The sequence below is a fragment of the Odocoileus virginianus genome, chromosome 7, assembly GCF_023699985.2.
Source record: "Odocoileus virginianus isolate 20LAN1187 ecotype Illinois chromosome 7, Ovbor_1.2, whole genome shotgun sequence".
NCBI classification, from domain to species: Eukaryota; Metazoa; Chordata; class Mammalia; order Artiodactyla; family Cervidae; genus Odocoileus; species Odocoileus virginianus.
In genome coordinates this window covers 63,272,847-63,297,131 of record NC_069680.1, presented here as the reverse complement: position 1 = coordinate 63,297,131, position 24,285 = coordinate 63,272,847, and the positions used below count along the sequence as shown (strand labels likewise).

The window sequence follows — 24,285 nt, the reverse complement described above, 5'->3', positions numbered from 1 at the left end:
TAAAGTTAGCAATATGCTTTTGAAATCTCATCCTGTCAGTACATACTTTTTAACAGCTGATTGTATTTCAGTTTGAATGTATGTAATCTATTTAACTGTTTCTTTATCTATGGACATTTAAGTTGTCTCAGATTTTTACAGTTATTGGGAACACTGAAATGAACAGCTCATATTCTTGTCTCTTGTGCAAATGTTCTATAATACCTCTAGGTGCCTAGAGTTGTTTTAAAAGGTTTACATGTTTTTAGTTTTGAAATATACAGCCAGTTTGCCTTTCAGACAGCCTATGTGCCATTCTTTATTCCACCAGCAGTTTATGAAAGTGCCTCTGACACTGGATATCAGTCTTGTACATTTTTACTAATATAACAGGCAGATTTTTACATTTTAATTTGTAGTTTTCAGATTACTTTTTAGTTTGAGCATCTTTTTGTTTGATGGGCTGATTATATTTCTTTCTTTTGAAATTGCTTATTCTTTATTTTTTAATTGGGTGGTTTGCTTTTACCTGTTAATTAATAAGAACTAAGAACTCTATATGTATATAGATAGAGATCTGTATTTTAGTATCTATTATGCATATTTTCTCCAGTGTGTTGCATTATCTATAGTGCTATTGATATACTAAATTTTTTGTATTTTACACAAAAAATACAAGTCACATCTTTTTCATAATGGCCTCTGGACTTTAAGGACTTGCTTAAGAAGGCTCTTGGGACTTTCGTAGGAGTCCAATGGTTAATACTCTACATTTCCACTGCAGGAGACATGGTTTTAATCCCTGGTCAGGAACTAAGATCCCACGTGCCACTCGGCCAAAACAAAAAAGTTGGGGAGAGGATAGCTAAATAAAATTGATCGGGTTGAAAATCTACAATAGAATGTATAAATAATAATGATGTCTGATATTTAATCATACATATGGAAGAAGCTGGTTTTTCTGATTATTATTATGCCTGGGGAGAAGAAATAACTTTTTAGGAGCAATGTTCTTTCACGACTTTCTTCTGAAGGGAAATCCCGACATGTGGACATTCCTGAGTTAAGCATTGAGGAGGAGGTTGGCATAGCAGAAAGAACATTAACTTTAGAATCAAGCAAACCTTGGTTCCCTTTCCAGTTCAATTATTAGAATTGTGATCTCTAGCTCATTGTCGTAGCTGCCTCTGTAAAAGAGTGCTCAAAAAAACGTATATCACATCAAATAACATCAACTGCTCAGAATTGATATTTTTGTGCAGCTGTATTACATGGTACAAATATTTGATGACTGAAGAGCATACTGTTATATTTAGGAGATCTGAATTAATGTTTGCTGCTGGCCCATCAGTAACACCATTCAAATCAGAGGGTAGGAGAACCAAGAACCTAGGGTTAAGACCAAATAGAAGCACCTTGAAGCATGTTAGAAATGCCACATTAGAACCTACAGCTTAACCAAACCCCGAGGTGATTCATAAATACCTTAACGTCTGAGAAACAGTGATCGAATGTGCAGTATCTGAAGGAAGGTGGCAACTCCAAGCTCAAAGCTGCAGGAGTTGAGGTGGGTAGGAGCTATAGAAAATTAGGCAGATACTCATACTGTGGTTCCAGATGATTCATTTATTCATTATGTAGGGTCATCTCATCAAGTTGGGGGATGCAGGGAAAATCTTCCAGGAGACACGACTAGCAGGATCCTGATTGGGTGTCTGGACACCAGCTAACGGGTTTGGCATTACAGCAATAGCTTTAGTTTTTGCAGGAATCTAGGCTAGCTGTGCTGTTCAGTATGCAGACCACTAGCCACATGTGGCTTTTAAAATTAAAGTAAAAATTCAGTCCTTCAGTTGTGCCAGCCGCCTTTCAAGTACACAGTAGTCACATGTGTCTACTGTATGAGACAGTGGAGATACTGAACGTTTCCACTGGTGCAGAAAGTTCTGTTGGGCACCACTTAAGAGGAATAGGTAGAGATACCAAGCTAGAGTATCTGCCTTAAAGACTGTGTCAAAATGGCGAAGTACGGAAGGTAGAGAAAAACCTAGGAACTGCTGCTCACATATAATTTACCGTCCCATTCTAGAACCTTTCCATTACTGATAGCTGCGGATAATTCCCTGTCCTGTTAAAGTTTGGGTGTACCTGCAAGTGAAGACATCAAATAAAAGGCAAGAGAGGGCAGAAGCTGAGGAAAATGTTCTGGGAATTGTGAGTGTTAAGTAAAGGGATTTTCCAGACATACATTGCTGAGCATTGGAAAGAGGAGGAATGGCTGGGTATGGAGTTAGGAAAATCATATAAAGTATTTAAGTATTTAACTGCTAGTAAAACAGTATCGTTCCCAGAAGAAATAATCCTAAAAATAAATTCTAATGTCCAGGTTAATGCCGAGTCGGTCACCGATTTGATCACATCTTCACTAAAGTGTTTAGGTTGAAAAAAAAAATAAAGTGTTTAGGCTGGTTTATCAATATTAAAAATATGAACACTTTTTTTTTATGTTTAATGAGAATTAGTGGGAAAGCAGAGTTCAGTTTGAGGTTCAGTTTTCAGTCTTTCCCCTTAGAGAATACATCTATTGAAAAGGCTATCCAAATTCTATTTATTTTTGTTTTGGAGACAGTGCCATATAGTATATTTGTAAGTTGTTTATCTTTTTTTAATTGATGGTTTATAGCAGACGTATACATGAATATGCTTTTTAAGTCAAGACCACTGTTTAAGTCACAAATTGCCTGCTAGCAAGTTATCTTGAGTAGGAAATCTTTATGAACCAAACTGATTATAGTTTTAATTGGGCAAAGTATTGAAGTCTGATTTAGAGTTGTTTTTCCTGTGCTTCCTCTTAACAACTCATGGAAAGAATCAACAACTGCTTTTAAAAATTCAATTTGGAGTTCTTATTTCACAATGACTTTCATCCTTTTTATGCTTTATTTCAATAGATAGTTGCTAAGCATCTGCTTTAAAAACAAATTTTATTAAGATATGATTCACATGTCATACAATTCGCTCATTTAAAGAATACAATTCAAAAGTTACTGTATGTTCAGAGTTGTGCAACTGTCACTTCAGTCAATTTTATTACATTTTTACCACCCCCAAAAGAAACTGTATATCCATAGGCAGTCATTCTCCTTGGCAACCTCTCCTTGGCAACCTCTCCCTCCGTTAGGAGCTACTAATTTACTTCTGTCTCTGTAGATTTACCTATTCTGGACATTTCATATAAATGGAATCATAAAATATCAATATATGGTCTTTTGTGACTGACTTCTCTCATTTAGCATAGTATTTTCAGTGTTCGTCCATGTTGTGGCCTGTATTAGTGTTTCATTCTTTTTATCACCAAATATATTCTGTATTCCCTTATATGAATACATCACATTCTTTTTTATCCATTTGGATTGTTTCTACTTTTTGACTATTATGAATGAGGCAAATGAGGTGCTTAGCTCACAAGAATACTGAGGGTTGCGCAAGTGCAAGATTTAAGGAGGTACTCTCTCTTAGGGTTGTGTAAGTACAACCCTACTTGAGAGTGAGGGCCTCCTTAAATTTTGTACCTGGGAGCCGCCAGTGTCCCACCAGTCTTGGCAGTGTATTGGCTTTCCTTGAGCTTCACTGAATATCAGCCAATTAAAAAAAAACTGAGTAAAAAGTTGTGCTTTGCTTTTTGTAACTTTCCTGTTCAACAGTGTTCAGTGATCTTCTATTGACTATCAAAGACTGACCTGTGATTCTAGTTTATTTCTAGTTAGATTTCCACTGTCTTATTATCTTAGTCAGTCTAAACTACTCTGTATTCCCCAACAAGTCAAAAGCTCTTCTGTTATCCTGATTTTGCCCTGTGCTGTTTTTTTACCTGTGACTGACACATTGATGGAAACCTGTTTCTAGTGGCATTGATGAGGGTGAACCTACTGTTTGAGCATACGGCACTAAACTTGTTCAGATTCTAATTCCCAATATTATCTAGTTCCCCTGGTTGGGGAACTAAGACCCCGCATGTTTTATAAATAGAATCCTGTGCTGTGCTCTGTTTAGTCACTCAGTCATATCTGACTCTTTGTGATCCCATGGACTGTAGCCCGCCAGGCTCTTTTGTCCATGGGGATTCTCCAGGCAGGAATACTGGAGTGGGTTGCCATGCCCTCCTCCAGGGGATCTTCCCAACCTGCAGGTCGAACCCAGGGCTCCCACACTGCAGTCGAATTCTTTACTGTCTGAGCCGCCAGGGAAGCCCCAAAATACTGGAGTGGGTGGCCTATCCCTTCTTCAGGGGATCTTCCCAACCCAGGAATCGAACTGGGGTCTCTTGCATTGCAGGTGGGTTCTTTACCAGCTGAGCTATCCAGGAAGCCTCAAATAGGATCCTATACTATATAATTTGGGGGGCTTGCCCTTTTTTTTTTTTCCATTCAGCATTATTTCCTGGAGATTCATTCAGGTTGTTGCATGTATCAATTTTTTTTTCCTTTTTATTGCTGCGAATTATTCTCTGATATGCCTATACCACCATTTGTTTAAACATTCACCTGTTCAAAGAATCTGGGCTGATTCCAGTTTTTGGCTGTTACAAAGCTGCTGTGAACATTTGTGTACAAGTTTTATGTGAACATGTTTCCATTTCTCTGGTATATATGTCCAGGAGTATAATTGTTGGATTGTATGGTAGTTGCATGGTTAGTTTTTTAAGAAACTGGCTGATTATTTTTCAGAGTGGCAGTAAAATAGATTTTACGTAGTGATCCAGTTTCTTTGCACGCTTTTGGGTATTTGGTGTTCTCACTACTTTTTATTTTCGCTATTTTGATAGATGGGTAGTGATACTGCTTTGTGGTTTTGATTTACATTTCCCTAGTGGCTGTTAAACATCTTTAAACATGTTAAACATCTTTTCACATGTTTATTTGCCAACTGTATACCCTTTTTGGTGAAGGATCTTTTGTCTTGTACTTATTTTCTACTTGTATAGTTTGATTTTTTACTGTTGAATTTTGATAGGTCTTTGTATATTCCGAGTACTAGTTCTTTGTTGAATATGTGGTTTGCAAATAATTTCTCCTAGTCTGTAAGCTTTTCTTTTCATTCTTTCCCCTGAGCTTTTATTGTACAAAAGTTTTTAATTTCAATGAGGTCCAATTTATTAAGTTTTCCTTTATGAATCAAGGTTTTGGTGTCAAGTCTAAGAACTCTTTGCCTGACTCTAGATCATAAAGATTTTCTTCTGTATTTTTTTCTCAGAGTTTCTTACATTTAAGTTCTTGATAATTTTGAGTTAATATTTATATTAGGTATGAAGTTTAAGTTGAATTAATTTCTTTGCAATGGAATTTTAGTTGCTCCAGCAACTAAAAATATTGAAAAGCTTTTCCTTTTTCCTTTAAATTGTTTTTTCAGTTTTGTGAAAAATCCAACTCTGTCTCCTTCATTGACAGGTATATTCTTTTACCACTGAGCCACCTGGGAAGCCCTAAGAATATTTATGTAGGTCCTAAATTTGGGTTTCTCTGTTCTGTTCCATTAATCTATGTATCAGTTTCACATTCTTTTGACAACTAGAGCTTTGTAATAAACTTGATATTGGGTAGAATAATTCCTTCCACTGATTCTTCTTTTTTTTTCTGATTATTCTTTATCAAGATTGTTTCAGCTGTTTTAGAGTCTTAACTTTCCATGTAAATTTTAGAATAAACTTGTTTAAGTCTTAAAGCCTCACTAGGATTTTGATAGGAATTGCATTAATCTTCTAGATTAATTTGGGGGGAATTGACATTTTTATCATGTTGAGTCTTCCAGTCAATGAACAAGCCTGTTTATTTATGTCTTCTTTGATCTCTTTCTTTCAGCATTTTTTAACTTTCAGCGTATAGAACCTGTACATGTTTTTGGTAAGTGTATATACTTAAGTATTGAATTTTTTAGAGTAATTGTAAATGGTAATGTTTTTAATTTTGACTTCTGCACATCTTTTGTTAGTACAATTGACCCTTAAACAACACAGGTTTGAACGATGCAGGTCCACTTATATATGCATTTTTATAAATAAATACATACTATAATATTACATACTCTTCCTTCAGTTGAATTGGAGGGTATGAAGCCATGGATACTGGCAGGTGACTGTAAAGTATGTAGGGATTTTCCACTGCTCAGGGTGTCTGCTTCCCTAACCCCTGTGTTGATCAAGGGTCAACTGTATATAGAAATCGATTGATTTTTGTGTGTTGATCTTATATCCTGTGACCTTATTATTACTTCTAGGAGTATTTTTGTATATTCCTTGGAATTGTCTATATAGACCTTATGTCATTTGCAAATAGAGTTTTATTTCTCCCTTTCCGATCTGTATGTGTTTTATTTCTCTTTCTTGCTAATTACAGTGCCTAGAACTGCTGATGTTAAGTATAGTGACAGCAGACCTTGCTTTGCTCCTGTTTGTTGTTGTTCAGTCACTAAGTTATGTCTGATTCTTTGCGATCCCATAGACCGCAGCATTCCAGGCTTCCCTGTCCTTTGCTGTCTCCTGGAGTTTGCTCAAGTTCATGTGCATTGAGTTGGTGATGCTATTTAATCTTTTCATCCTCTGCCGCCCCCTTCTTTTGCCTTCAGTCTTTCCCAGCATCAGGGTCTTTTCCAATGAGTCTGCTCTTCGTATCAGATGGTCAATATATTGGAGTTTCATCTTCAGTATCAGTCCTTCCAAAGAATATTCAGAGTTGATTTCCTTCAGGATTGACTTGTTTGATCTCCTTTTATGTCCAAGGAACTCTCAAGAGTCTTCTCTAGCACCACAGTTCAAAAGCATCATTTCCTCAGCGCTCAGCCAACTCTCACATCTGTACATGACTACTGGGAAAACCATAGCTTTGACTATATGGACCTTTGTTGGCAAAGTGATGTCTCTGCTTTTTAATACACTGTCTAGGTTTGTCATAGCTTTCTTTTCAAGGAGCAAGCATCTTTTAATTTCACGGCTGTAGTCACTGTCTGCAGTGATTTGGGAATCCAAGAAAATAAAATCTGTCACTGTTTCCACTTTTTCTCCTTCTATTTGCCATGAAGTGATGTGACTAAATGCCATGATCTTAGTTCTTTTTGAATGTTGAGTTTAAAGCCAGCTTTTTCACTTTCCTCTTTCATTGTCACCAAGAGTTTCTTTAGTTCCTCTTCACTTTTTGCCATTAGGGTGGTATCATCTGCATATCTGAGGTTGTTGATATTTCTCCTGGTAATCTTGATTCCAGCTTGTGATTCATCCAGCCCAGCATTTCATGCTGTACTCTGCATATATGTTAAATAAGCAGGGTGACAATATACAGCCTTGTATATTTCCTAACCTTAGGGGGAAAGTATTATTTTACCTTTAAGGGTGACGTTAGCTGCAGGCTTTTGTGTAGATGCTCTTTATCAAGTTGTAATCACATATTTTAAAAATTTCAGGTGAAACTGTTTCTTCTATGGTGCTTTTTCTTACTCTCCCAAGCTAGTATTTACTCTCCATATTTCAGTAGCATTTGGTTTATATTACTATTATTGAATTCTTACTTAATTGTATTCTGGTTGATTTTTGTTCATCCATCCCTCCTCCAGACATATACATCCTCTAGACTATGAGGGCAGATGCTGTTTTATTAATTTTTATATCAGTAGCTTACAGCAGTGTGCTGGCACTGTTGAATTGTTTGATTGAGTGAAGGAGTGAATGAATAAATAATTGAATAAGAGAATGGGAAACTCTTATAGGGCTGAAAATAGTTTTTAGTGATAAAAGTATGAACTTTGGAGCCAGACAGAATTCATATCTCAGCCCTTCAATTTAATGCTACTGTGTGAAGTTGGTCAAATTACTAAATATTTCCGAACTTTAATTCTCTTATCTGTGAAATTAGGATAATAATAACCTACCTGAACAAATTAAGTGAAATAGTACATGTTAATTCTCAGTATAGTAGCTGTCATGTAATAGGCACTCAAAGTTTAGTTTTCCTTTGTTTCTTCATTGAACTGTTGTAAGTACTAAGTTATAGTGATTGTAAAATCACTTTGTGAACTGCATTAAGTTATTTAAATTTTGTACGTTTGTGTTAAATACATCAAACTAATTTTGATGATATTGGCTTAAGAGGGAAAAATAGGGACATGAGAAAATGGAGGTTTTCTCCAACAATAACTTCTGTTGAGCAATACCATGTACTAGCCACTCTGCTCAGAAGTTTACATTCAGTGATTCATTTAATCTTTACAATAACCCTATGAAGCACATACTTCCTCTGAAGGATTTTTTCTTAGTTTTTTAATTATAGTTTCCTTATCTCCATGCTTTCTAAATAAACCTCAGGAATTGGGCTAATACAATTTAATGCAGATTTCAAACTGTATTAAATATGAAGAATAATAATTATTTCTTTTTTAAGCTCTCATTTTAGTATTGGGGACAGCATACTTTAGATTAAATCTTCATTTTTTTCAGTAAATCTTAGTAATGATATTTACAGGCAGTTTGGTTCCAGAGCACCACCATAAAGAGAATATTGTAATAAAGTGGGTCAACTGAATTTTTGTATGCCATTGGATATAAGAGTAAATGTAATTTACTATATAGTATGCTGTATAATATACTGTAAATATACACAGTATACTGTGGTCTACTATGTATGAAATAGCATTATATCTAAAGAATACACTTCTTTTAACTGTACTCTCAGGCTTGTGGGATCTTAGTTCCCTGACCAGGGATTGAATCAGGACCAAGGCAGTGAAAGTCCTAACCCTGGACCACCAAGAAGCTCCCCAAAATATACATATCTTAGTTACAAAATACTTTATCACTAAAAAATGCTAACCAACATCTGAGCCTTCAGTGAGTTGTAATCTTTCTGCTGTTGGAGGGTCTGCTGCAGACTGAGCCATCAGGCCATCAAGGTGATGGTTGCTGAAACTTAGGGTGGTAGTGATAGCTTCTTAAAATAAGAGAACAATGAAGTTTGCCACATCAAGTGACTATTCCTTTTACAAATGACTTCTCTGTACTATGCAATGCTGTTTTGATAGCATTTTACCCACAGAAAAATTTCTTTCAAAATCAGAGTCAGTCCTCTCAAAACCTGCCACTGTTTTATCAACTAAGTTTATGCAGTATTCTAAATCTTTTGTTGTCATTTCAGCAGTCTTCATAGCATGCTCACCAGGAGTAGATTCCATCTTAAAAAACCACATTCCTTGCTCATCTGTAGAAGTAACTCCTTATCTGTTCAAGTTTTATCATGAACCCCTCAAAGTCATCCATGAAGGTTGGAATAAACCTCTTCCAAACTCCTGATATTTGACCTGTTCCCATGAATCACAAATATTATTATTATTATTATTTTTTTTTATCACTCCTCATGGCAGTACTCTTGCCTGGAAAATCCCATGGATGGAGGAGCCTACCGGCTTGCGAAGAGTCAGACACAACTGAGCGCCTTCACTTTCACTTTTCACTTTCATGCTTTGGAGAAGGAAATGGCAACCCACTCCAGTGTTCTTGCCTGGAGAATTCCAGGGATGGCGGAGCCTGGTGGGCTGCCGTCTATGGGGTCACACAGAGTCGGACACGACTGAAGTTGACTTAGCAGCAGCATGACTTGTGTATTTTAGTACCCCGACCAGGGATCGAACCCAGGCCCTTGGCAATGAGACTCCTAACCAGTGGACTACCGAAGAATTCCTCACAAATATTCTTAATGACATTTAGAATGATGAGTGTGCTTTCCAGAAGGTTTTCACTTGACTTTGTCCAGATCCATTAGAGGAATTACTATCTATGGCAGCTGTGTGTGTGCATGCTCAGTCGTGTCCGGCTCTTTGCGACTCTTTGGATTGTAGCTTGCCAGGCTCCTTTGTTCATGGGATTTTTCAGGCAAGAATACTGGAGTGGGTTGCTATTTCCTCCTCCAGGGGATCTTCCTGACCCAGAGACTGAACCTGCATCTCTTGCATTGTGGGTGGATTCTTTACTACTGAACCATTGGAGAAGCCCTAAACGGATGTGCAGTACATTCTGAATCAAACTTGGGCCTGCCACATGACAGAAGTTCTATCACTTAACCAGCAATGCAAGCAGCATGGCACCTATGGCTTTACAAAATGTGTTTCTTAAATAATAATGAAACTGTACACCCAGATTGAGACCTGATTCCACTGTCTTTTAATTGAGATCACACGCCTGGTCTCAGAACTTAATGAAGCTCAGGTTCTCTATGTCTCATTGCAGAAAGAATTCAGTGAGGGACAGAGTGATAGATAAGAAGTGGATTTATCTAGATACACATTCCATAGACAGACTGCAATCCATCTCAAAAGGTGAGAATGGCCTTAGGAGAAGCACTCTCCACAGATAGAGTGTGTGGTTAGTTTTAAGGAGTGGGAGGGTTTTGGGAAAGGGGTAGAGATTTCCAGGAATTGGGCCACTGCTTACTTTTGTAAGCAGTGGTTAGCCTCCAAAGTGCCATGACACCAATGACACTGTAGATGTGTCATTTAGATGCTAATGTGTTAATTTTGCAGTGAGCATATAATGAGGCCCAAGATTCATGAAAATCAAATCTTCTGCATCTTGGACCTAGCTGGTTCTGACCAGTTTGTGTCTTATCCTCAAGGGCTATGTCATTCTTTTAGAGGTTATTTCCTTCCCTCCTGTTTTAATAAGACCTGAAAGTCAAAGTTTCTCCTTGATCCATGAGCTACAGAATGGATTTTGTGTTAGCAAGCATGAAAACAACATTAATATCTCCATCAGAACTCTTAGCTGACCAGGTACATTGTCAATGAACAGCAATATTTTCAAAAGAATCTTTTTTTCTGAGTTACAGGTCTCAACACAGGACTTAAAATATTCAGTAAACCATGTAAACGGATGTGCTGTCATCCCGGTTTTGTTGTTCCATTTACAGAGCACAGACAGAGTACTGTTGTTCAGTTGCTCAGTTGTGTCCAGCTCTTTGCGACTCCATGGGCTGCAACACGCCAGGCTTCCCTGTCCTTTACCATTATTTGGAGTTTGCTCAAACTCATGTCCGTTGAGTTGGTGATATGATCCCATCTCATCCTCTCTTGTTCCCTTCTGCTCCTGCCTTCAATCTTTCCCAATCAGGGTCTTTTCCAATGAGTCAGCTCTTCGAATCAGGTGGCCAAAGTATTAGAGCTTCAGCTTCAGCATCAGTCCTTCCAATGATATTCAGGGTTGATTTCCTTTAAGATTGACTGGTTTAGCAATACCACTTCTGGGCATACACACCAAGGAAACCAGACCTGAAAGAGACACGCGCACCCCAATGTTCATCGCAGCACTGTTTATAGTAGCCAGGACATGGAAGCAACCTAGATGCCCATCAGCAGACGAATGGATAAGGAAGCTGTTGTACATATACACCATGGAATATTACTCAGCCATTAAAAAGAGTTCATTTGAATCAGTTCTAATGAGATGGATGAAACTGGAGCCCATTATACAGAGTGAAGTAAGCCAGAAAGATAAAGAACATTACAGCATACTAACACATATATATGGAATTTAGGAAGATGGTAATGATAACCCTATATGCAAAACAGAAAAAGAGACACAGATGTACAGAACAGACTTTTGGACTCTGTGGGAGAAGGCAAGGGTGGGATGTTTCGAGAGGAACAGCATCAAAACATGTATATTATCTATAGTGAAACAGATCACCAGCCCAGGTTGGATGCATGAGACAAGTTCTCGGGCCTGGTGCACTGGGAAAACCCAGAGGGATCGGGTAGAGAGGGAGGTGGGAGGGCGGATCGGAATGGGGAATACATGTAAATCCATGGCTGATTCATGTCAATGTATGACAAAACCCACTACAATATTGTAAAGTAATTAGCCTCCAACTAATAAAAATAAATGAAAAAAAGAAAGAAAAAAAAATAAAGAGAACCCAACCGGAGCTAACATCTGCTCCTTGAAAAAAAAAAAAAAAAAGATTGACTGGTTTGATTTCCTTGCTGTCCAAGGGACTCTCAAGAGTCTTCTCCAACACCACAGTTCAAAAGCATCAATTTTTCGGCACTCAGCCTTCTTTATGATCTGGCTCTCACATCTGTATGTGACTACTGGAAAAACCATAGCTTTGACTATATGGACCTTTGTTGGCAAAATAATGTCTGCTTTTCAATATGCTGTCTAGGTTTGTCTTAGCTTTTCTTCCAAGGAGCAAGCATCTTTTAATTTCATGGCTGCTGTAACATCCACAGTGATTTTCTTGAAGCCCTAGAAAATAAAATCTGTCACTGTTTCCATTGTTTCCCCATCTATTTGCCATGAAGTGATGGGACTAGATGCCATAATCTTAGTTTTTTTGAATATTGAGTTTTAAGTCAGCTTTTTTGCTCTCCTATTTCACCCTCATCAAGAAGCTTTTTGGTTCCTCTTTGCTTTCTGCCATAAGGGTGGTGTCATCTGCATATCTAAGGTTATTGATATTTCTCCTGGCAATCTTGATTCCAGCTTGTGCTTCATCCAGCCTGGGATTTTGCATGATGTACTCTTCTTTAAGTTAAATAAACAGGGTGACAATATACAGCCTTGATGTACTCCTTTCTCAATTTTGAACCAGTCCATTGTTCCATGTCCAGTTCTAATTGTTACTTCTTGACCTGCGTACAGGTTTCTTGGGAGACAGGTAAGGTGGTCTGGTGTTCCCAGCTCTTTAAGTATTTTCCACAGTTTGTTGTGATCCACACAGTCAAAGGCTTTAGTATAGTCAGTGAAGCAGAAGTGGATGTTTTTCTGAAACTCTCATTTTCTGTGATCCAATACATGTTGGCACTTTGATCTCTGCTTCCTCTGCCTTTTTCACTTCCAGCTTGTACATCTGGAAGTTCTCAGTTCACATACTGTTGAAGCCTGGCTTGAAGGATTTTGAGCATTACCTTGCTAGCATGTGAAATGAGTGCAATTGTGTGGTAGTTTGAACATTCTTTGGCATTGCCCTTCTTTGGGATTGGAATGAAAATTGACCTTTCCCAGTCCTGTGGCCACTGTTGAGTTTTCCAAATTTGCTGACATATTGACTGTAGGTAGCACTTTAACAGCATCATCTTTCAGAATTTGAAATAGCTGAAATTCCATCGCCTCTACTAGCTTTGTTTGTTGTGATGATGCTTGAGGCCCACTTGACTTCGCACTCTAGGATGTCTGGCTCTAAGTGAGTGATCACACCATTGAGTTTATCCTGGCCATTAAGATCTTTTTTTGTATAGTTCTTCATTGTATTCTTCTTAATATCTTCTCTTTCTGTTAGGTCCCTACCGTTTCTGTCCATTTGTTGTTCCATTTATAGAATACAGACTGAGTAGACTTAGCATTATTCATAAGGGCCCTAAGATTTTTGAAACAGTAAGTGATTGTTGGTTTTGACTTAAAGTCACTAACCACATTGAAACCGAGCAGGACCCTGTGGGGCCTTACCAGGTACAAAAGCCCCTCTATAACCCCTGTTTCTTGTTTGTAAAAAACGTTTTAGTTTCCTAGGCCTTCCCTAGGAGGCAGAATTCCGCAGAGCAGACTCAAGTAGTTACTAATTAGAGAAGTGAGGAAATGCAGAAACAAAGGAAAAGCAGTCAAGCAAAAAAAGTAATGATAGCTTAAACTATAGTTCATTGATAAAACAGAATCAGAGGACTCTTAGTTCCTCCTGAAGGGATATACGTAACAATATGACACATATCTTTGAGTTGTTCTGCAGAAACTAAAATCCCCACCCAGATGTAGGATGGTGACTGTATACTAAACATAAGCACTAGACCTTAGATTCAGTTCAGTTCTGTTGCTCAGTCATGTCTGACTCTTTGCAACCCCATGGACTGCAGCACACCAGGCTTGCCTGTCCATTGCCAGCTCCCAGACCTTGCTCAAACTCATGTCCATTGAGTCATTCAACTATCTCATCCTTTGTCATCCCCTTCTTCTCTTGCCCTCAATCTTTCTTAGTATCAGGGTCTTTTCCAATGAGTCAGTTCTTCGCATCAGGTGGCCAAAGTATTGGAGTTTCAGCTTCAGCATCAGTCCTTCCAATGAATATTCAGGAATGATTTCCTTCAGGATTGACTGGTTTGATCTCCTTGCAGTCCAAGGGACTCTTAAGAGTCTTCTCCAACACCACAGTTCAAAAACATCAATTCTTCGTCCCTCAGCTTTCTTTATAGTCCAACTCTCACATATATACATGACTGCTGGAAAAACCATAGCTTTGACTAGACGGATCTCTTGGCAAAGTAATGTCTCTGCTTTTTAATATGCTGTCTAGGTTTGTCATAGCTTTTCTTTTATATATATATATATATATATATATATATATTTTTTTTTTTAGTTCTACCAGTTTATTGCTACCAACCCATCTCCCTCCACCCTCGTGCACACATGCTCAGTCATGTAATCCCATGGACTTCAGCCCGCCAGACTCCTCTGTCCGTGGATTTTTCCAGGCAAGAATACTGGAGTGGGTTGCCATTTCCTTCTCCTGTCATAGCTTTTCTTCCAGGGAAGTGTCTTTTGATTTTATGGCTGCAGTCACCATCTGTGGTGATTTTGGAGCCCAAGAAAATAAAGTCTGTCACTATTTCCATTGTTTCCTCATCTATTTGCCATAAAGTGATGAGAACGGATGCCATGATCTTAGTTTTTTGAATGTTGAGTTTTAAGTCAGCTTTTTTGCTCCTCTCGCTTTCATCAAGAGGCTGTTTAGTTTCTTTGCTTTCTGCTGTTAAGAGTGGTGTCATCTGCGTGTCTGAGGTTATTGGTATTTCTCCCGGCAATCTTGATTCCAGCTTGCGCTTCATCCTGCCCGGTATTTCACACTGTGTACTCTGCATATAAGTTACACAAGCAGGGTAACAATATAAAGCCTTGACATCCTCCTTTCCCAATTTGGAACCAGTCTGTTGTTCCATGTCCAGTTCTAACTGTTGCTTCCTGACCTGCATACAGATTTCTCAGGAGGCAGGTAAGGTTGTCTGGTAGTCCCATCATTTTAAGAATTTTCCACAGACCCTAGACTGGTTGGAACCAGGAGGTTGACGATTAAGATTTCTAAAATGTCATCCTGTTACCTCATCATTGACCAATCGGAAGAAGGTCCATAAGCTGATTACGCACTCTGCAACCCTCAATTCTAATGTTGCCTTTAAAAACCCTTGCCTGAAAGCCATCAGGGAGTTTTGGTCCTTTGAGCATGAGTTGCCTGTTCTTGCTTGGTGCCACGTAACAAATGCTGTACTTTCCTTCACCACAGCTTGGTGTCAGTAGATTGGTTTTGCTGTCTGTTAGACAGGTTGTCCTGATTTTGGTTTGATAACAGCATTTAGCCCCTAACAAAGTCAGGCTGTGTTTTGAAGCTTTGAAGCTGGACTTTGACTTCTCTCCAGCTATGAAAGTCCTAGATGTTATTTTCTTCTAACAGTAGGCTATTTTGTCTACATTGAAAATCTGTTGTTTAGTGTAGCCACCTTTAATTGTCTTAGCCACATCTTCTGAATAACTTGCTGTACCTTCTACATCAGCACTTGCTACTTCACCTTGAGCTTCTATGTTATGGAGATGACTTCTCGTGAACCAACCTCTGTTAGCTTCAAACTTTTCTTCTACAGCTTCCTTACTTCTCTCGGCCTTCACATTTGTATGAAATTGATCAGAGCAATAAATTTGTTTATTGTCTATGGTGCATCAGTTTTTTTCAACAGAGATCACCAATAAAGCTTGAATTCGTTTTTGAAAGAAGAGAAAAATAGCAGACTGTTTGAATTCAATATATTTAGCAGGTTAAGATCTATTTTGATTAGTTCTCTCTCTCTTTTTTTATTTGTGGTTACACAAAAGAATTTATCACCTTAACATTTTATGAGTGTACAGTAGTTCTAAACATATTCACATTGTTGTGCAGCCAATCTCTAGAACTCTTCTTATCTTGCAAAGCTGAAACTTAATGCCCATTAAGCAACTCCTCCCCATTCCTCCCTTCCTACGGTGCTTGGCAACCACAGTTCTACTTTTTGTTTCTAAATTTGACTCTTCTAGGTACCTAACATAAATAAGTTGTAGAGTATTCGTCCTTTTGTGCATAACTTATTTTGCTTAGCATAAGGATCATATGTATTGTAGCATGTATCAGAATTTTGTTCTTTTCAAGGCTGAATAATATTCCACTGTATGTATATTTCACATTTTGCTTATTGGTTCACTTGGGTTGCTTCCATCTTCTGGCTGTTGTGAATAATGCTGCTATGAATATGGGTGTACAATGGTCTGTTTGAGATCTTGCTTTCGTTTCTTTTTTTCTTCAGTTTTATTGAGCTATAACTGATGTATAGCACTGTGTAAGTTTAAGGTGCATAGCATAATGATTTGATTTACATACATCGTGAAATGATTATCATAGGAAGTTTAGTGAACACCCATCCTCTCATGTTTGGTTTGGGCTTCCCTGGTGGCTCACATGGTAAAGAATCAGCCTGCAATGCAGCTAGCTTTTGCTTGTCAGTAAAACTTCATATTTCTCTATCAAATATGAATGAAAGCCTTGGGAAGTAAAGTATTCTTGGCCATAGGTTTTTCCATTTCATCATTTTAAATATATTGTGCCACTCCCTCTGGCTTTCAGAGTTCTACTCAACAACCTGATGGGAGTTCATCTGTAACTTTTTGCTTTTACATTGCTTATTTTTAATATTCTCTCTTCTTTATCTTTAGTTTTTTCCATTTTAATTACAATGGGTTTCCTTGTCATCCTCTTTGGATTGATCCTTTTGGGATCTCTCTGTTTCTGGGGCCTGAATGTTTTTTTTTTTTTTTCCAGGTTAGCTAAGTTTTCTGGGATTATATCTTGAAATATGTTCTCTGTCTCTTTTTTCCCACTTTTCTTTCTGGGACCCCTACAATGCCAATGTTAGTATACTTGATATTGTCTGAGAGGTCTTTCAAGCTGTCTTCGTTTCTTTCTTTTTTTTTTTCTTTTTAGCTTCAGTGATTTTCACTACTCTGTCTTCCAGCTTGCTGATCCATCCCTTTGTATCATTGAATCTACTGTTGCTGCCTCCTAGTGTATTTTTTATTTCATTTACTGTATTTTTCAACTCTGTTTGGTTCTTTTTTGTATTCTCCAACTCTTTGTTAAAAACCACTAACTTCTGACTCTCTTCATCCAGTCTTCTCTTGAGTTTGTTGAACATCTTTACGATCATTATCTTGAACTCTTTATTGAGTAGAACTTCTTTCCACTCACTTAGTTCTTCTGGAGATTTAATCTTGTTCCTTCATTTGGAGCATTTTCTTCTGTCATCTCATTTTGCCTGATTTGCTGTTTTTATTTTCATATATTTGGTAGATTGGTTTCTTTCCTGATCTTAGAGAAGTGGTCTTTTTTAGGAGACGTCCTGTGACAGTAGTATACTTACCTCTGGTCACCAGAGCTATGTATGTAGATCCTTCTGTTGTGTTAGGCTATGTTACTATGAGTGGTCTGGTAGGTGTCACTGGCCACCTGTCCAGTTGGTTGCCTGGCCCTGACTTGTGCAGAGGCTATCAGCTGCTGGTGGGTAGGGCTGGGTCATGAGGGGGCTGGCTGTGGGGCTCCTGGGGTCCTGGGGCACACTGATGGGCAGAGCCATATTACAGGGTGGGTGGTTGCAGAGCAGGGAGTCCTGGATCTAGTGTTGGCCTGCTAGTGGGTAGGGTCAGGGCCCCTGGGGTCGTGGGCCTAGTGCCAGCCCACTGATGGGTGGGGGCAGGTTTCTGATATGACTGTTTGTGGGGTCCTGGGTTTCTTGAAGCTGGTGTCAGCCTACTGGTATTGGATTCCTGGGCTGGTGCCTGCCCACTGGTGGGTGAGGCTGTGTCCCAGACTCTCTGGCTAGTCTGCTGGTAGATGGGGCTATGTCCCTGCTTGGCTAGCTGCTTGACCTAAGGTGTCCCAGTACTGGTGCGGATAGGCTGGTAGGTGGGGCTGGGTTCCAGTGTTAATAAGCTTAAAGGCAGGATTCCAAATTGGCATTTGTCAGCACCAGTGTCCACATGTTAGGACAGGCGCCTCAAAATGGCTTCTGCCAGTGTCTTTGTCCCTAGAATGAGCTCCAGTTACCTCCTGCCTCTCCAGGAGACTCTCCAAGACTAGCAGTGGATTTTGACCCAGACTTTTTTTTTTTTTTTAATTACTGCTTCTGCTCTGAGTCCCAGAGTGTGTGAGATTTTGTGTGTGCCCTTTAAGAGTGGAATCCCACACTTAAAGGGCTCCCGTAGCCTGCTGTCTCTCCCAGATGTAAGCCCCACTGGCTTTCAAAGCCAAATGTTGTGGGGCTTGTTGTCCTGGTGCAGGAACCAGGGTTAGGAACTTGGATGTGAGGCATGGACTCCTCATTCCTTGAGGAGAACCGTGGCAGTTGTAATTGTCTTCCCATTTAGGCAATTGTAATTGCCTACCTGGGGATGTGAGTCTTGACTCCACCGTATCACCACCCTTCCTACCCATCATTCCTTCTTTATATCTTTAGCTGTAGAAGAAATCTGTTCTGCTGGTCTTCCAGTTTTTCTCATCAGTATTTCCTCTATAAATAATTGTGATTTTGGTCTACCCATTGGAGGAGGTGAGTTCAAGGTCTTTCAACTTCATCCTCTTGGCCACTTCTCTTGAATACCCAGAAATGAAGTCGCTGGATTGTATGATAGTTCCATTAAAAATTTTTTTTTTGAGAAATTGCCACACTGTTGTCTACAGTGGCTGCACCATTGTACATTCCCACTAGCAGTTCCCATCTATTCATGTCCTCAGTAACAACTGTAATTTTCTTTTTTTTTTTATTTTTTACTGTAGCCATCCTAATGGGTGTTTTTGATTTTTATTGTTTTTGTGCTTTGTATTTTCCTAAAGGCCCATGATTTTGAGCATCTTTTCATGTGCTTATTACCCATTTGTATATCTTCTTTGGAGAAATGTCTATTTGAGTCCTTTGTGCACTTCTATATCGATTGTTGTTAAGTTTTAAGGAGTTCTTTATATATTCTAGATATTAACTCCATATCAGATAAATGATTTGCAGATATTTTCTCCCTTTGTGTGGGTTGCCTTTCACCCTTCTGACTATGTCTTTTGATGCTCAGAATTTCTCTGTTTTAAAATATTTTATTATTTATTACTTAAGACATTTAAAAAGAACAATACAGTAAGTATCCTTGTCTACTATCCAGCAAATTAAATATTACTAAATAAGTTGAAGGCCCCTGGGTTTCTCCTTCTTGATCACAAGTCCCTTGCCATCTCTCAAAGGTAACCAATAGTGAATTTGATGTTTTGCTGTCTAATTTATATTCCAAAGTCAGCCTCTTAGTGTATCAGAAGCTTACCATGACAGAGAATACTGCAGAAGTCCTTGGAAGGCTAAGATGAGAAGGGTTAATTCTTAGATTTTCTTTCTTTTTCTTTTTTTTAAAGTTGAAAGCCCAGTTTGGCACCCTGTCAAGTCCTGTCAAAGAGTTTTATGTAACAGGTACACAGACAGATTTTTTGAATGACTATTTGGTACCCACATACTTTTGATTGAAAATAATTAAAATACCACTATTACATCATGTTGATGTGAGTTCTATATATCTTTTGAGTTAGGATTATTATTTGCTTTGCTAGTAAATAACCAGCTATGCCAAAGTCAATGTTTTCTTAGAAGTAGTGAAACTGAGAGGCAAACTTGAGTTTGGAGCATTAGCTATAACTGCATACAGTCCATTTAGCTGCCTCTGTTAATTGAGGCTTGTAGACAGGACGAGCAGAATAAGAGAGACGTAGAAGCATTACATTCCTAGTTTAAAAAATGAGTTGCAAGTTCTGAAAAAGAGGAGTTATTCTTGTCAGGTCTGACTCTGGTCAAGGACCTGTTGAAGCAAATAGTGTGATGTTCACAGGATCGTAGTGAAGGACCAGACCTCCGTTGTAAAGTGAAAATAAGATTCTTCTCTAGTGAGGCCATAATGAGAGCAGCGGCAGCTGTTACTTCTGCCGCGACTGCCTAAACTTAGTGGCTGTGTGAGGTGGCCGGAGCAGGAAGTGATTCCACTACAGTAGGCACGGACAGGGAAGGACTTGTTCCGCTCTGGCCAAGTGGTTACACAGGTGAGGGTGTCACTTTAAACATACAGAGACCGGCTGGCTGGAGGAGGAGCAGCTTCCTGAGGATCAGGTGCACATCTGAAGGGATGAGCTCATTCTTCTAACCAGACCTGCTCTAGATGCTGAGTGAATGGTTTCCTAATTGCAAGTCCTGCAGCTGGGAGAATCAGGAAATGGTTGAAGCTTTAGCCACTTTGTAAGTAGCAAAAAAAAAAAAAAAAAAAATAGAAGCAGTTTTGGGACTTTTTGAAATGTGTGGTTGTGAATATCAAGCTGAAGGTGACACACGTGCGCCTTCAGTTTTTCTCTAAGTTGAGGATTGCAGTCAAGTGTCATGGGTTGAGGCAAGCTCTGGTGGTTCTAGCTTTATTCCAGTGATTCTTTTTGAGGTGAATTAATAATTTATTTCCTAGACTGTCTTGTTTTATTTTTCTTCTTTAGGAAATAAAAATCCTGAGGGCTCCCTTTTAATTAACAAAGATCTTTATGTTTAAAGCTTTAGTTAGTGGGACTTACTTCGCTTTTAAAGTCCACTCTGCTTACTTTCAGAGCTCTATGCATGATTCTGTTTTGCTTTAATTTACCTATTCAGTTTAAGTAAGCTTCTTTAAAATTAAGTTGGCTTAAAAGAGAAATATCAATTATTAATTAGTTTTTCTTAAACTTCTTTTCTTTTGAGATATTTCTCAAAATTCACTCAGAATTAGGTCTGATATATTCTTTACCGAGTTTCCCCCAGTGGTAACATCTTGAAAAACTGTAGTGCAGAATCACAACCAGCATATTGACATTGATACAGTGAAGGTACAGAATATTTCACCACCATAGGATACATCATATTTCGCTTTTACGGCTACACCCACTTCCTTTACAGGAACCTGCTCCTTAACTCTTGTCAACCAGTAACTGAAAAATCAGTTTTTAAGCAAGAAGTTTTGTGTGCTGTCTTAAGTAGTTTTGTGTTAGAGATCTACATAGCCTTATGAAAAAGAGCCCTACATAGACTGCAATAGATTTTGATTCATTGTGGCTCTTTGACCTTGGGTAAATAATTTAAATTTCTCTGTGCTTCAATTCCCCTATATATAGAATAGGATAATGGTATATTAATTTCTTTATAACCTATTTAAAGGGTTTTGAGAAATTCTAAATGTCTATTAAAAATAAGTACTGTATCAGTTCAGTTCAGTTCAGTCATTCAATCATTTCCAACTCTTTGCAACCCCATGGACTGACTGCAGCATGCAGGCCTCCCTGTCTATCACCAACTCCCGGAGTTTACTCAACTCATGTCCGTCAAGTCAGTGATACCATCCAACCATCTCATCCTCTGTCGTCCCCTTCTTCTCCCTCCTCCAGTCTTTCCCAGCATCAGGGTCTTTTCAGATGAGTCAGTTCTTCGAATCATGAGTCATTCTTCGAATGGCCAACCTACTGGAGTTTCAGCTTCAGCATCAGTCCTTCCAATGAATATTCAGGACTGATTTCCTTTAGGATGAACTGGTGGTATCTCCTTGCAGTCCAAGGGACTCTCAAGAGTCTTCTCCAACACCCAGTTCAAAAGCATCAATTCTTCGGTGCTCAGCTTTCTTTATAGTCCAACTCTCACACCCATACATGACTACTGGAAAAACCATAGCTTTGATTAGATGGACCTTTGTTGGCAAAATAATGTCTCTGCTTTTTAATATGCTGCCTAGGTTGTCATAACTTTTCCTCCAAGGAGCAGGCGTATTTGAATTTCATGGCTGCAATCACCATCTGCAGTGATTTGGGAGCCCAAAAAGATAGTCTGTCACTGTTCCCCATCTATTTGCCTTGAAGTGATGGGACCAGATGCCATGATCTTAGTTTTCTGAATGTTGAGTTTTAAGCCAACTTTTTCACTGTCCTCTTGCACTTTCATCAAGAGGCTCTTTAGTTCTTCTTTGCTTTCTGCCATAAGGGTGGTGAGAAATTCTAAATATCTTTTAAAGAGAAGTACTGTATAGATTATTATTAACAACAAGGACAGTAGTTTTCAAACTGGAAAATACATAGCAGATTCTAAACTAGACAGTAGCCCAGGATGGTAAGTAAGAATGATCATTTTAAAGTGAATTAAAATTTTAAGGCTCAATTGAGTTTCAGATTACTAAATTAACTGGCTGTTGATCTCAGAGTCACCATTGTTAATCTTTGAGAAATCATAAAAACCAGAAAGAGACAACCATCCTGATATCCAAGAAAAAATAAAAAAACGAAAGTAGTTGGAAAACTGCAGACCTGTAAAATTAATGTTAATCCATAAAAATTACATAAGTGATCAAACAGATGATATGGAGCATTAACCAAAAACATTTAGTATAGGTTTGATTATTATAAATAACTTCTTCTTATTTCTATTTTTAAATTCTGTTACTTCTATTTAGAACCACTAGGTTATTAGATCAAGAGATTGTTCTATTTATAGTCATAATCCCAGTTTTCCAGTCTTTCATGATACATTTGTAGCTGTTATATAGTAAAATATAGTTTGGTTGATTGACTGAATGTGTAGAAAGACTGAATTGACTCTTGATTTCATCAGGAAAAGTCTCTGGTGAGTTTTCTTTGGCCCTTGGATAGAGTAAAAAAAATTTAAAACTTGTTAATCAGATATGTAAGTATCACGAAGATGCAGGAATAGTTAGTTTGACAGATGATGAATATAGCTTGAAAAATCCTGCCCATAAGGTGAAATCATGGGGTCAAACTGAAATTAAATTTAGCAGGTATAAGTCCTGTGTTTAAATTCAAAACCTCAAATGCACAGTAACAGGATGAGCAAGAGCTGGTTGGGCAGCAGTTCACGTGAAAAATAACTGGGAATTTTGGTTAATCACAAATGTAGCAGTAACTGCCTAGGTAATATGGCTGCTGAAAACACCTTTAGCTATGTTACAAGTTTATCCGGGTCACAAAACTGTTGGTTTCCATATATTTTTGTACTAGTTTGGAAACACATTTTGCATATTGGTTTAAGTGTACACTGACAAAGTTGAGAGCATTCTAAGGAAGGCAGACTAGACCAAAAATGGTCTGAATTCCATTTATGTAGGAAACTGTTGGGATTTGGGTATTGAGAAATTGTAAAATAAAATAGTTATTTAAATTTTATGCCATTTAAAATGGAAAAAATATATAATACCGCGTTCCCACCTTTCAGAATTAACTACTATTAACATTTATTTTTCTTCTTTCCCTCTTAGAAATAAAACAATAGAGATAAAACCAAAGGCCCTTTCCTCTCTCTCCCTACAAGGAAGTTTATCTTATTTTTTATCAAAGTAACCTATGTGCATGGTTAAAAAAATTTGAATAGTTTATATGCATAGAAGAAAGAATAGCAGCTATCCCCTCTCACAGTGGCAACCACAATCAACTGTCTTAAATATTTCTAATAGTATACTTACAGCAATTACTTTTAAAAGCTATTAAATCTATAAGAAGTGTTTAATATGAGGTACATGAGGTGTTGGCACTTTTAAACACATAGATGTCTTCTCCCTTATATTTTTAACATAGTTACGTATTTTGTGGGTGAAATCATTGTTGTTTATATTATACAGATATTGAACCTGGGCTACATACTATGATGATAATTTTTTCCTTGCATGGCTTTTAATTTTCCTCAGACATGATGGCCTTGCTTTTTTGTTTTTCTTTGTGACTGCACTGGATCTTCATTGCTTTGTCCAGTTGCAGCGAGCAGGGGCTTCCCTATAGTTGTGAAGCGTGGGCTTCTCATTGCAGTGACTTCTCTGTTCCTGAGCACAGGCTTGGTAGTTGTGGTACATGAGCTTAGTTGCTCCGCAGCATGTAGAATCTTCCTGGACAGGGATCGAACCTGTGTCCCTTGCATTGGCAGGCGGATTCTTATCCACTGCACCACCAGGGAAGTCCTGCCTTGCTTTTTCCATTTGACTGGTTTTCAAAGTTCTGATCACTATTATCTCATTCCAAGACTCGTAGAGGACTTCCCTGGTGGCTCAGATGGTAAAACATCTGCCTACGATGCAGGAGACTCGGGTTCAATCCCTGGGTTGGGAAGATCTGGAGAAGGAAATGGCAACCCACTCCATTATTCTTGCCTGGAAAATCCCATGGACAGAGCAACCTGGTA

The 24,285-nt window shown here is 38.3% G+C and overlaps 1 protein-coding gene across 7 annotated transcripts in view; it reads left to right on the top strand.

Moving 5' to 3' along the window:
* The window catches only part of USP54 (ubiquitin specific peptidase 54), a 117,569-nt gene that overhangs the window by 4,643 nt on the left and 88,641 nt on the right, over positions 1-24,285 (top strand). For 5 of the 7 annotated variants that reach the window (XM_020895223.2, XM_070470822.1, XM_020895232.2 and 2 more), the window contains one exon: positions 5,838-5,879. The exons of the other annotated variants lie outside the window; for them this stretch is intronic. The gene's annotated coding sequence lies outside the window, so the exon portion shown is untranslated. The remainder of the gene's footprint in view (positions 1-5,837; positions 5,880-24,285) is intronic. 7 annotated transcript variants of the gene reach the window in all.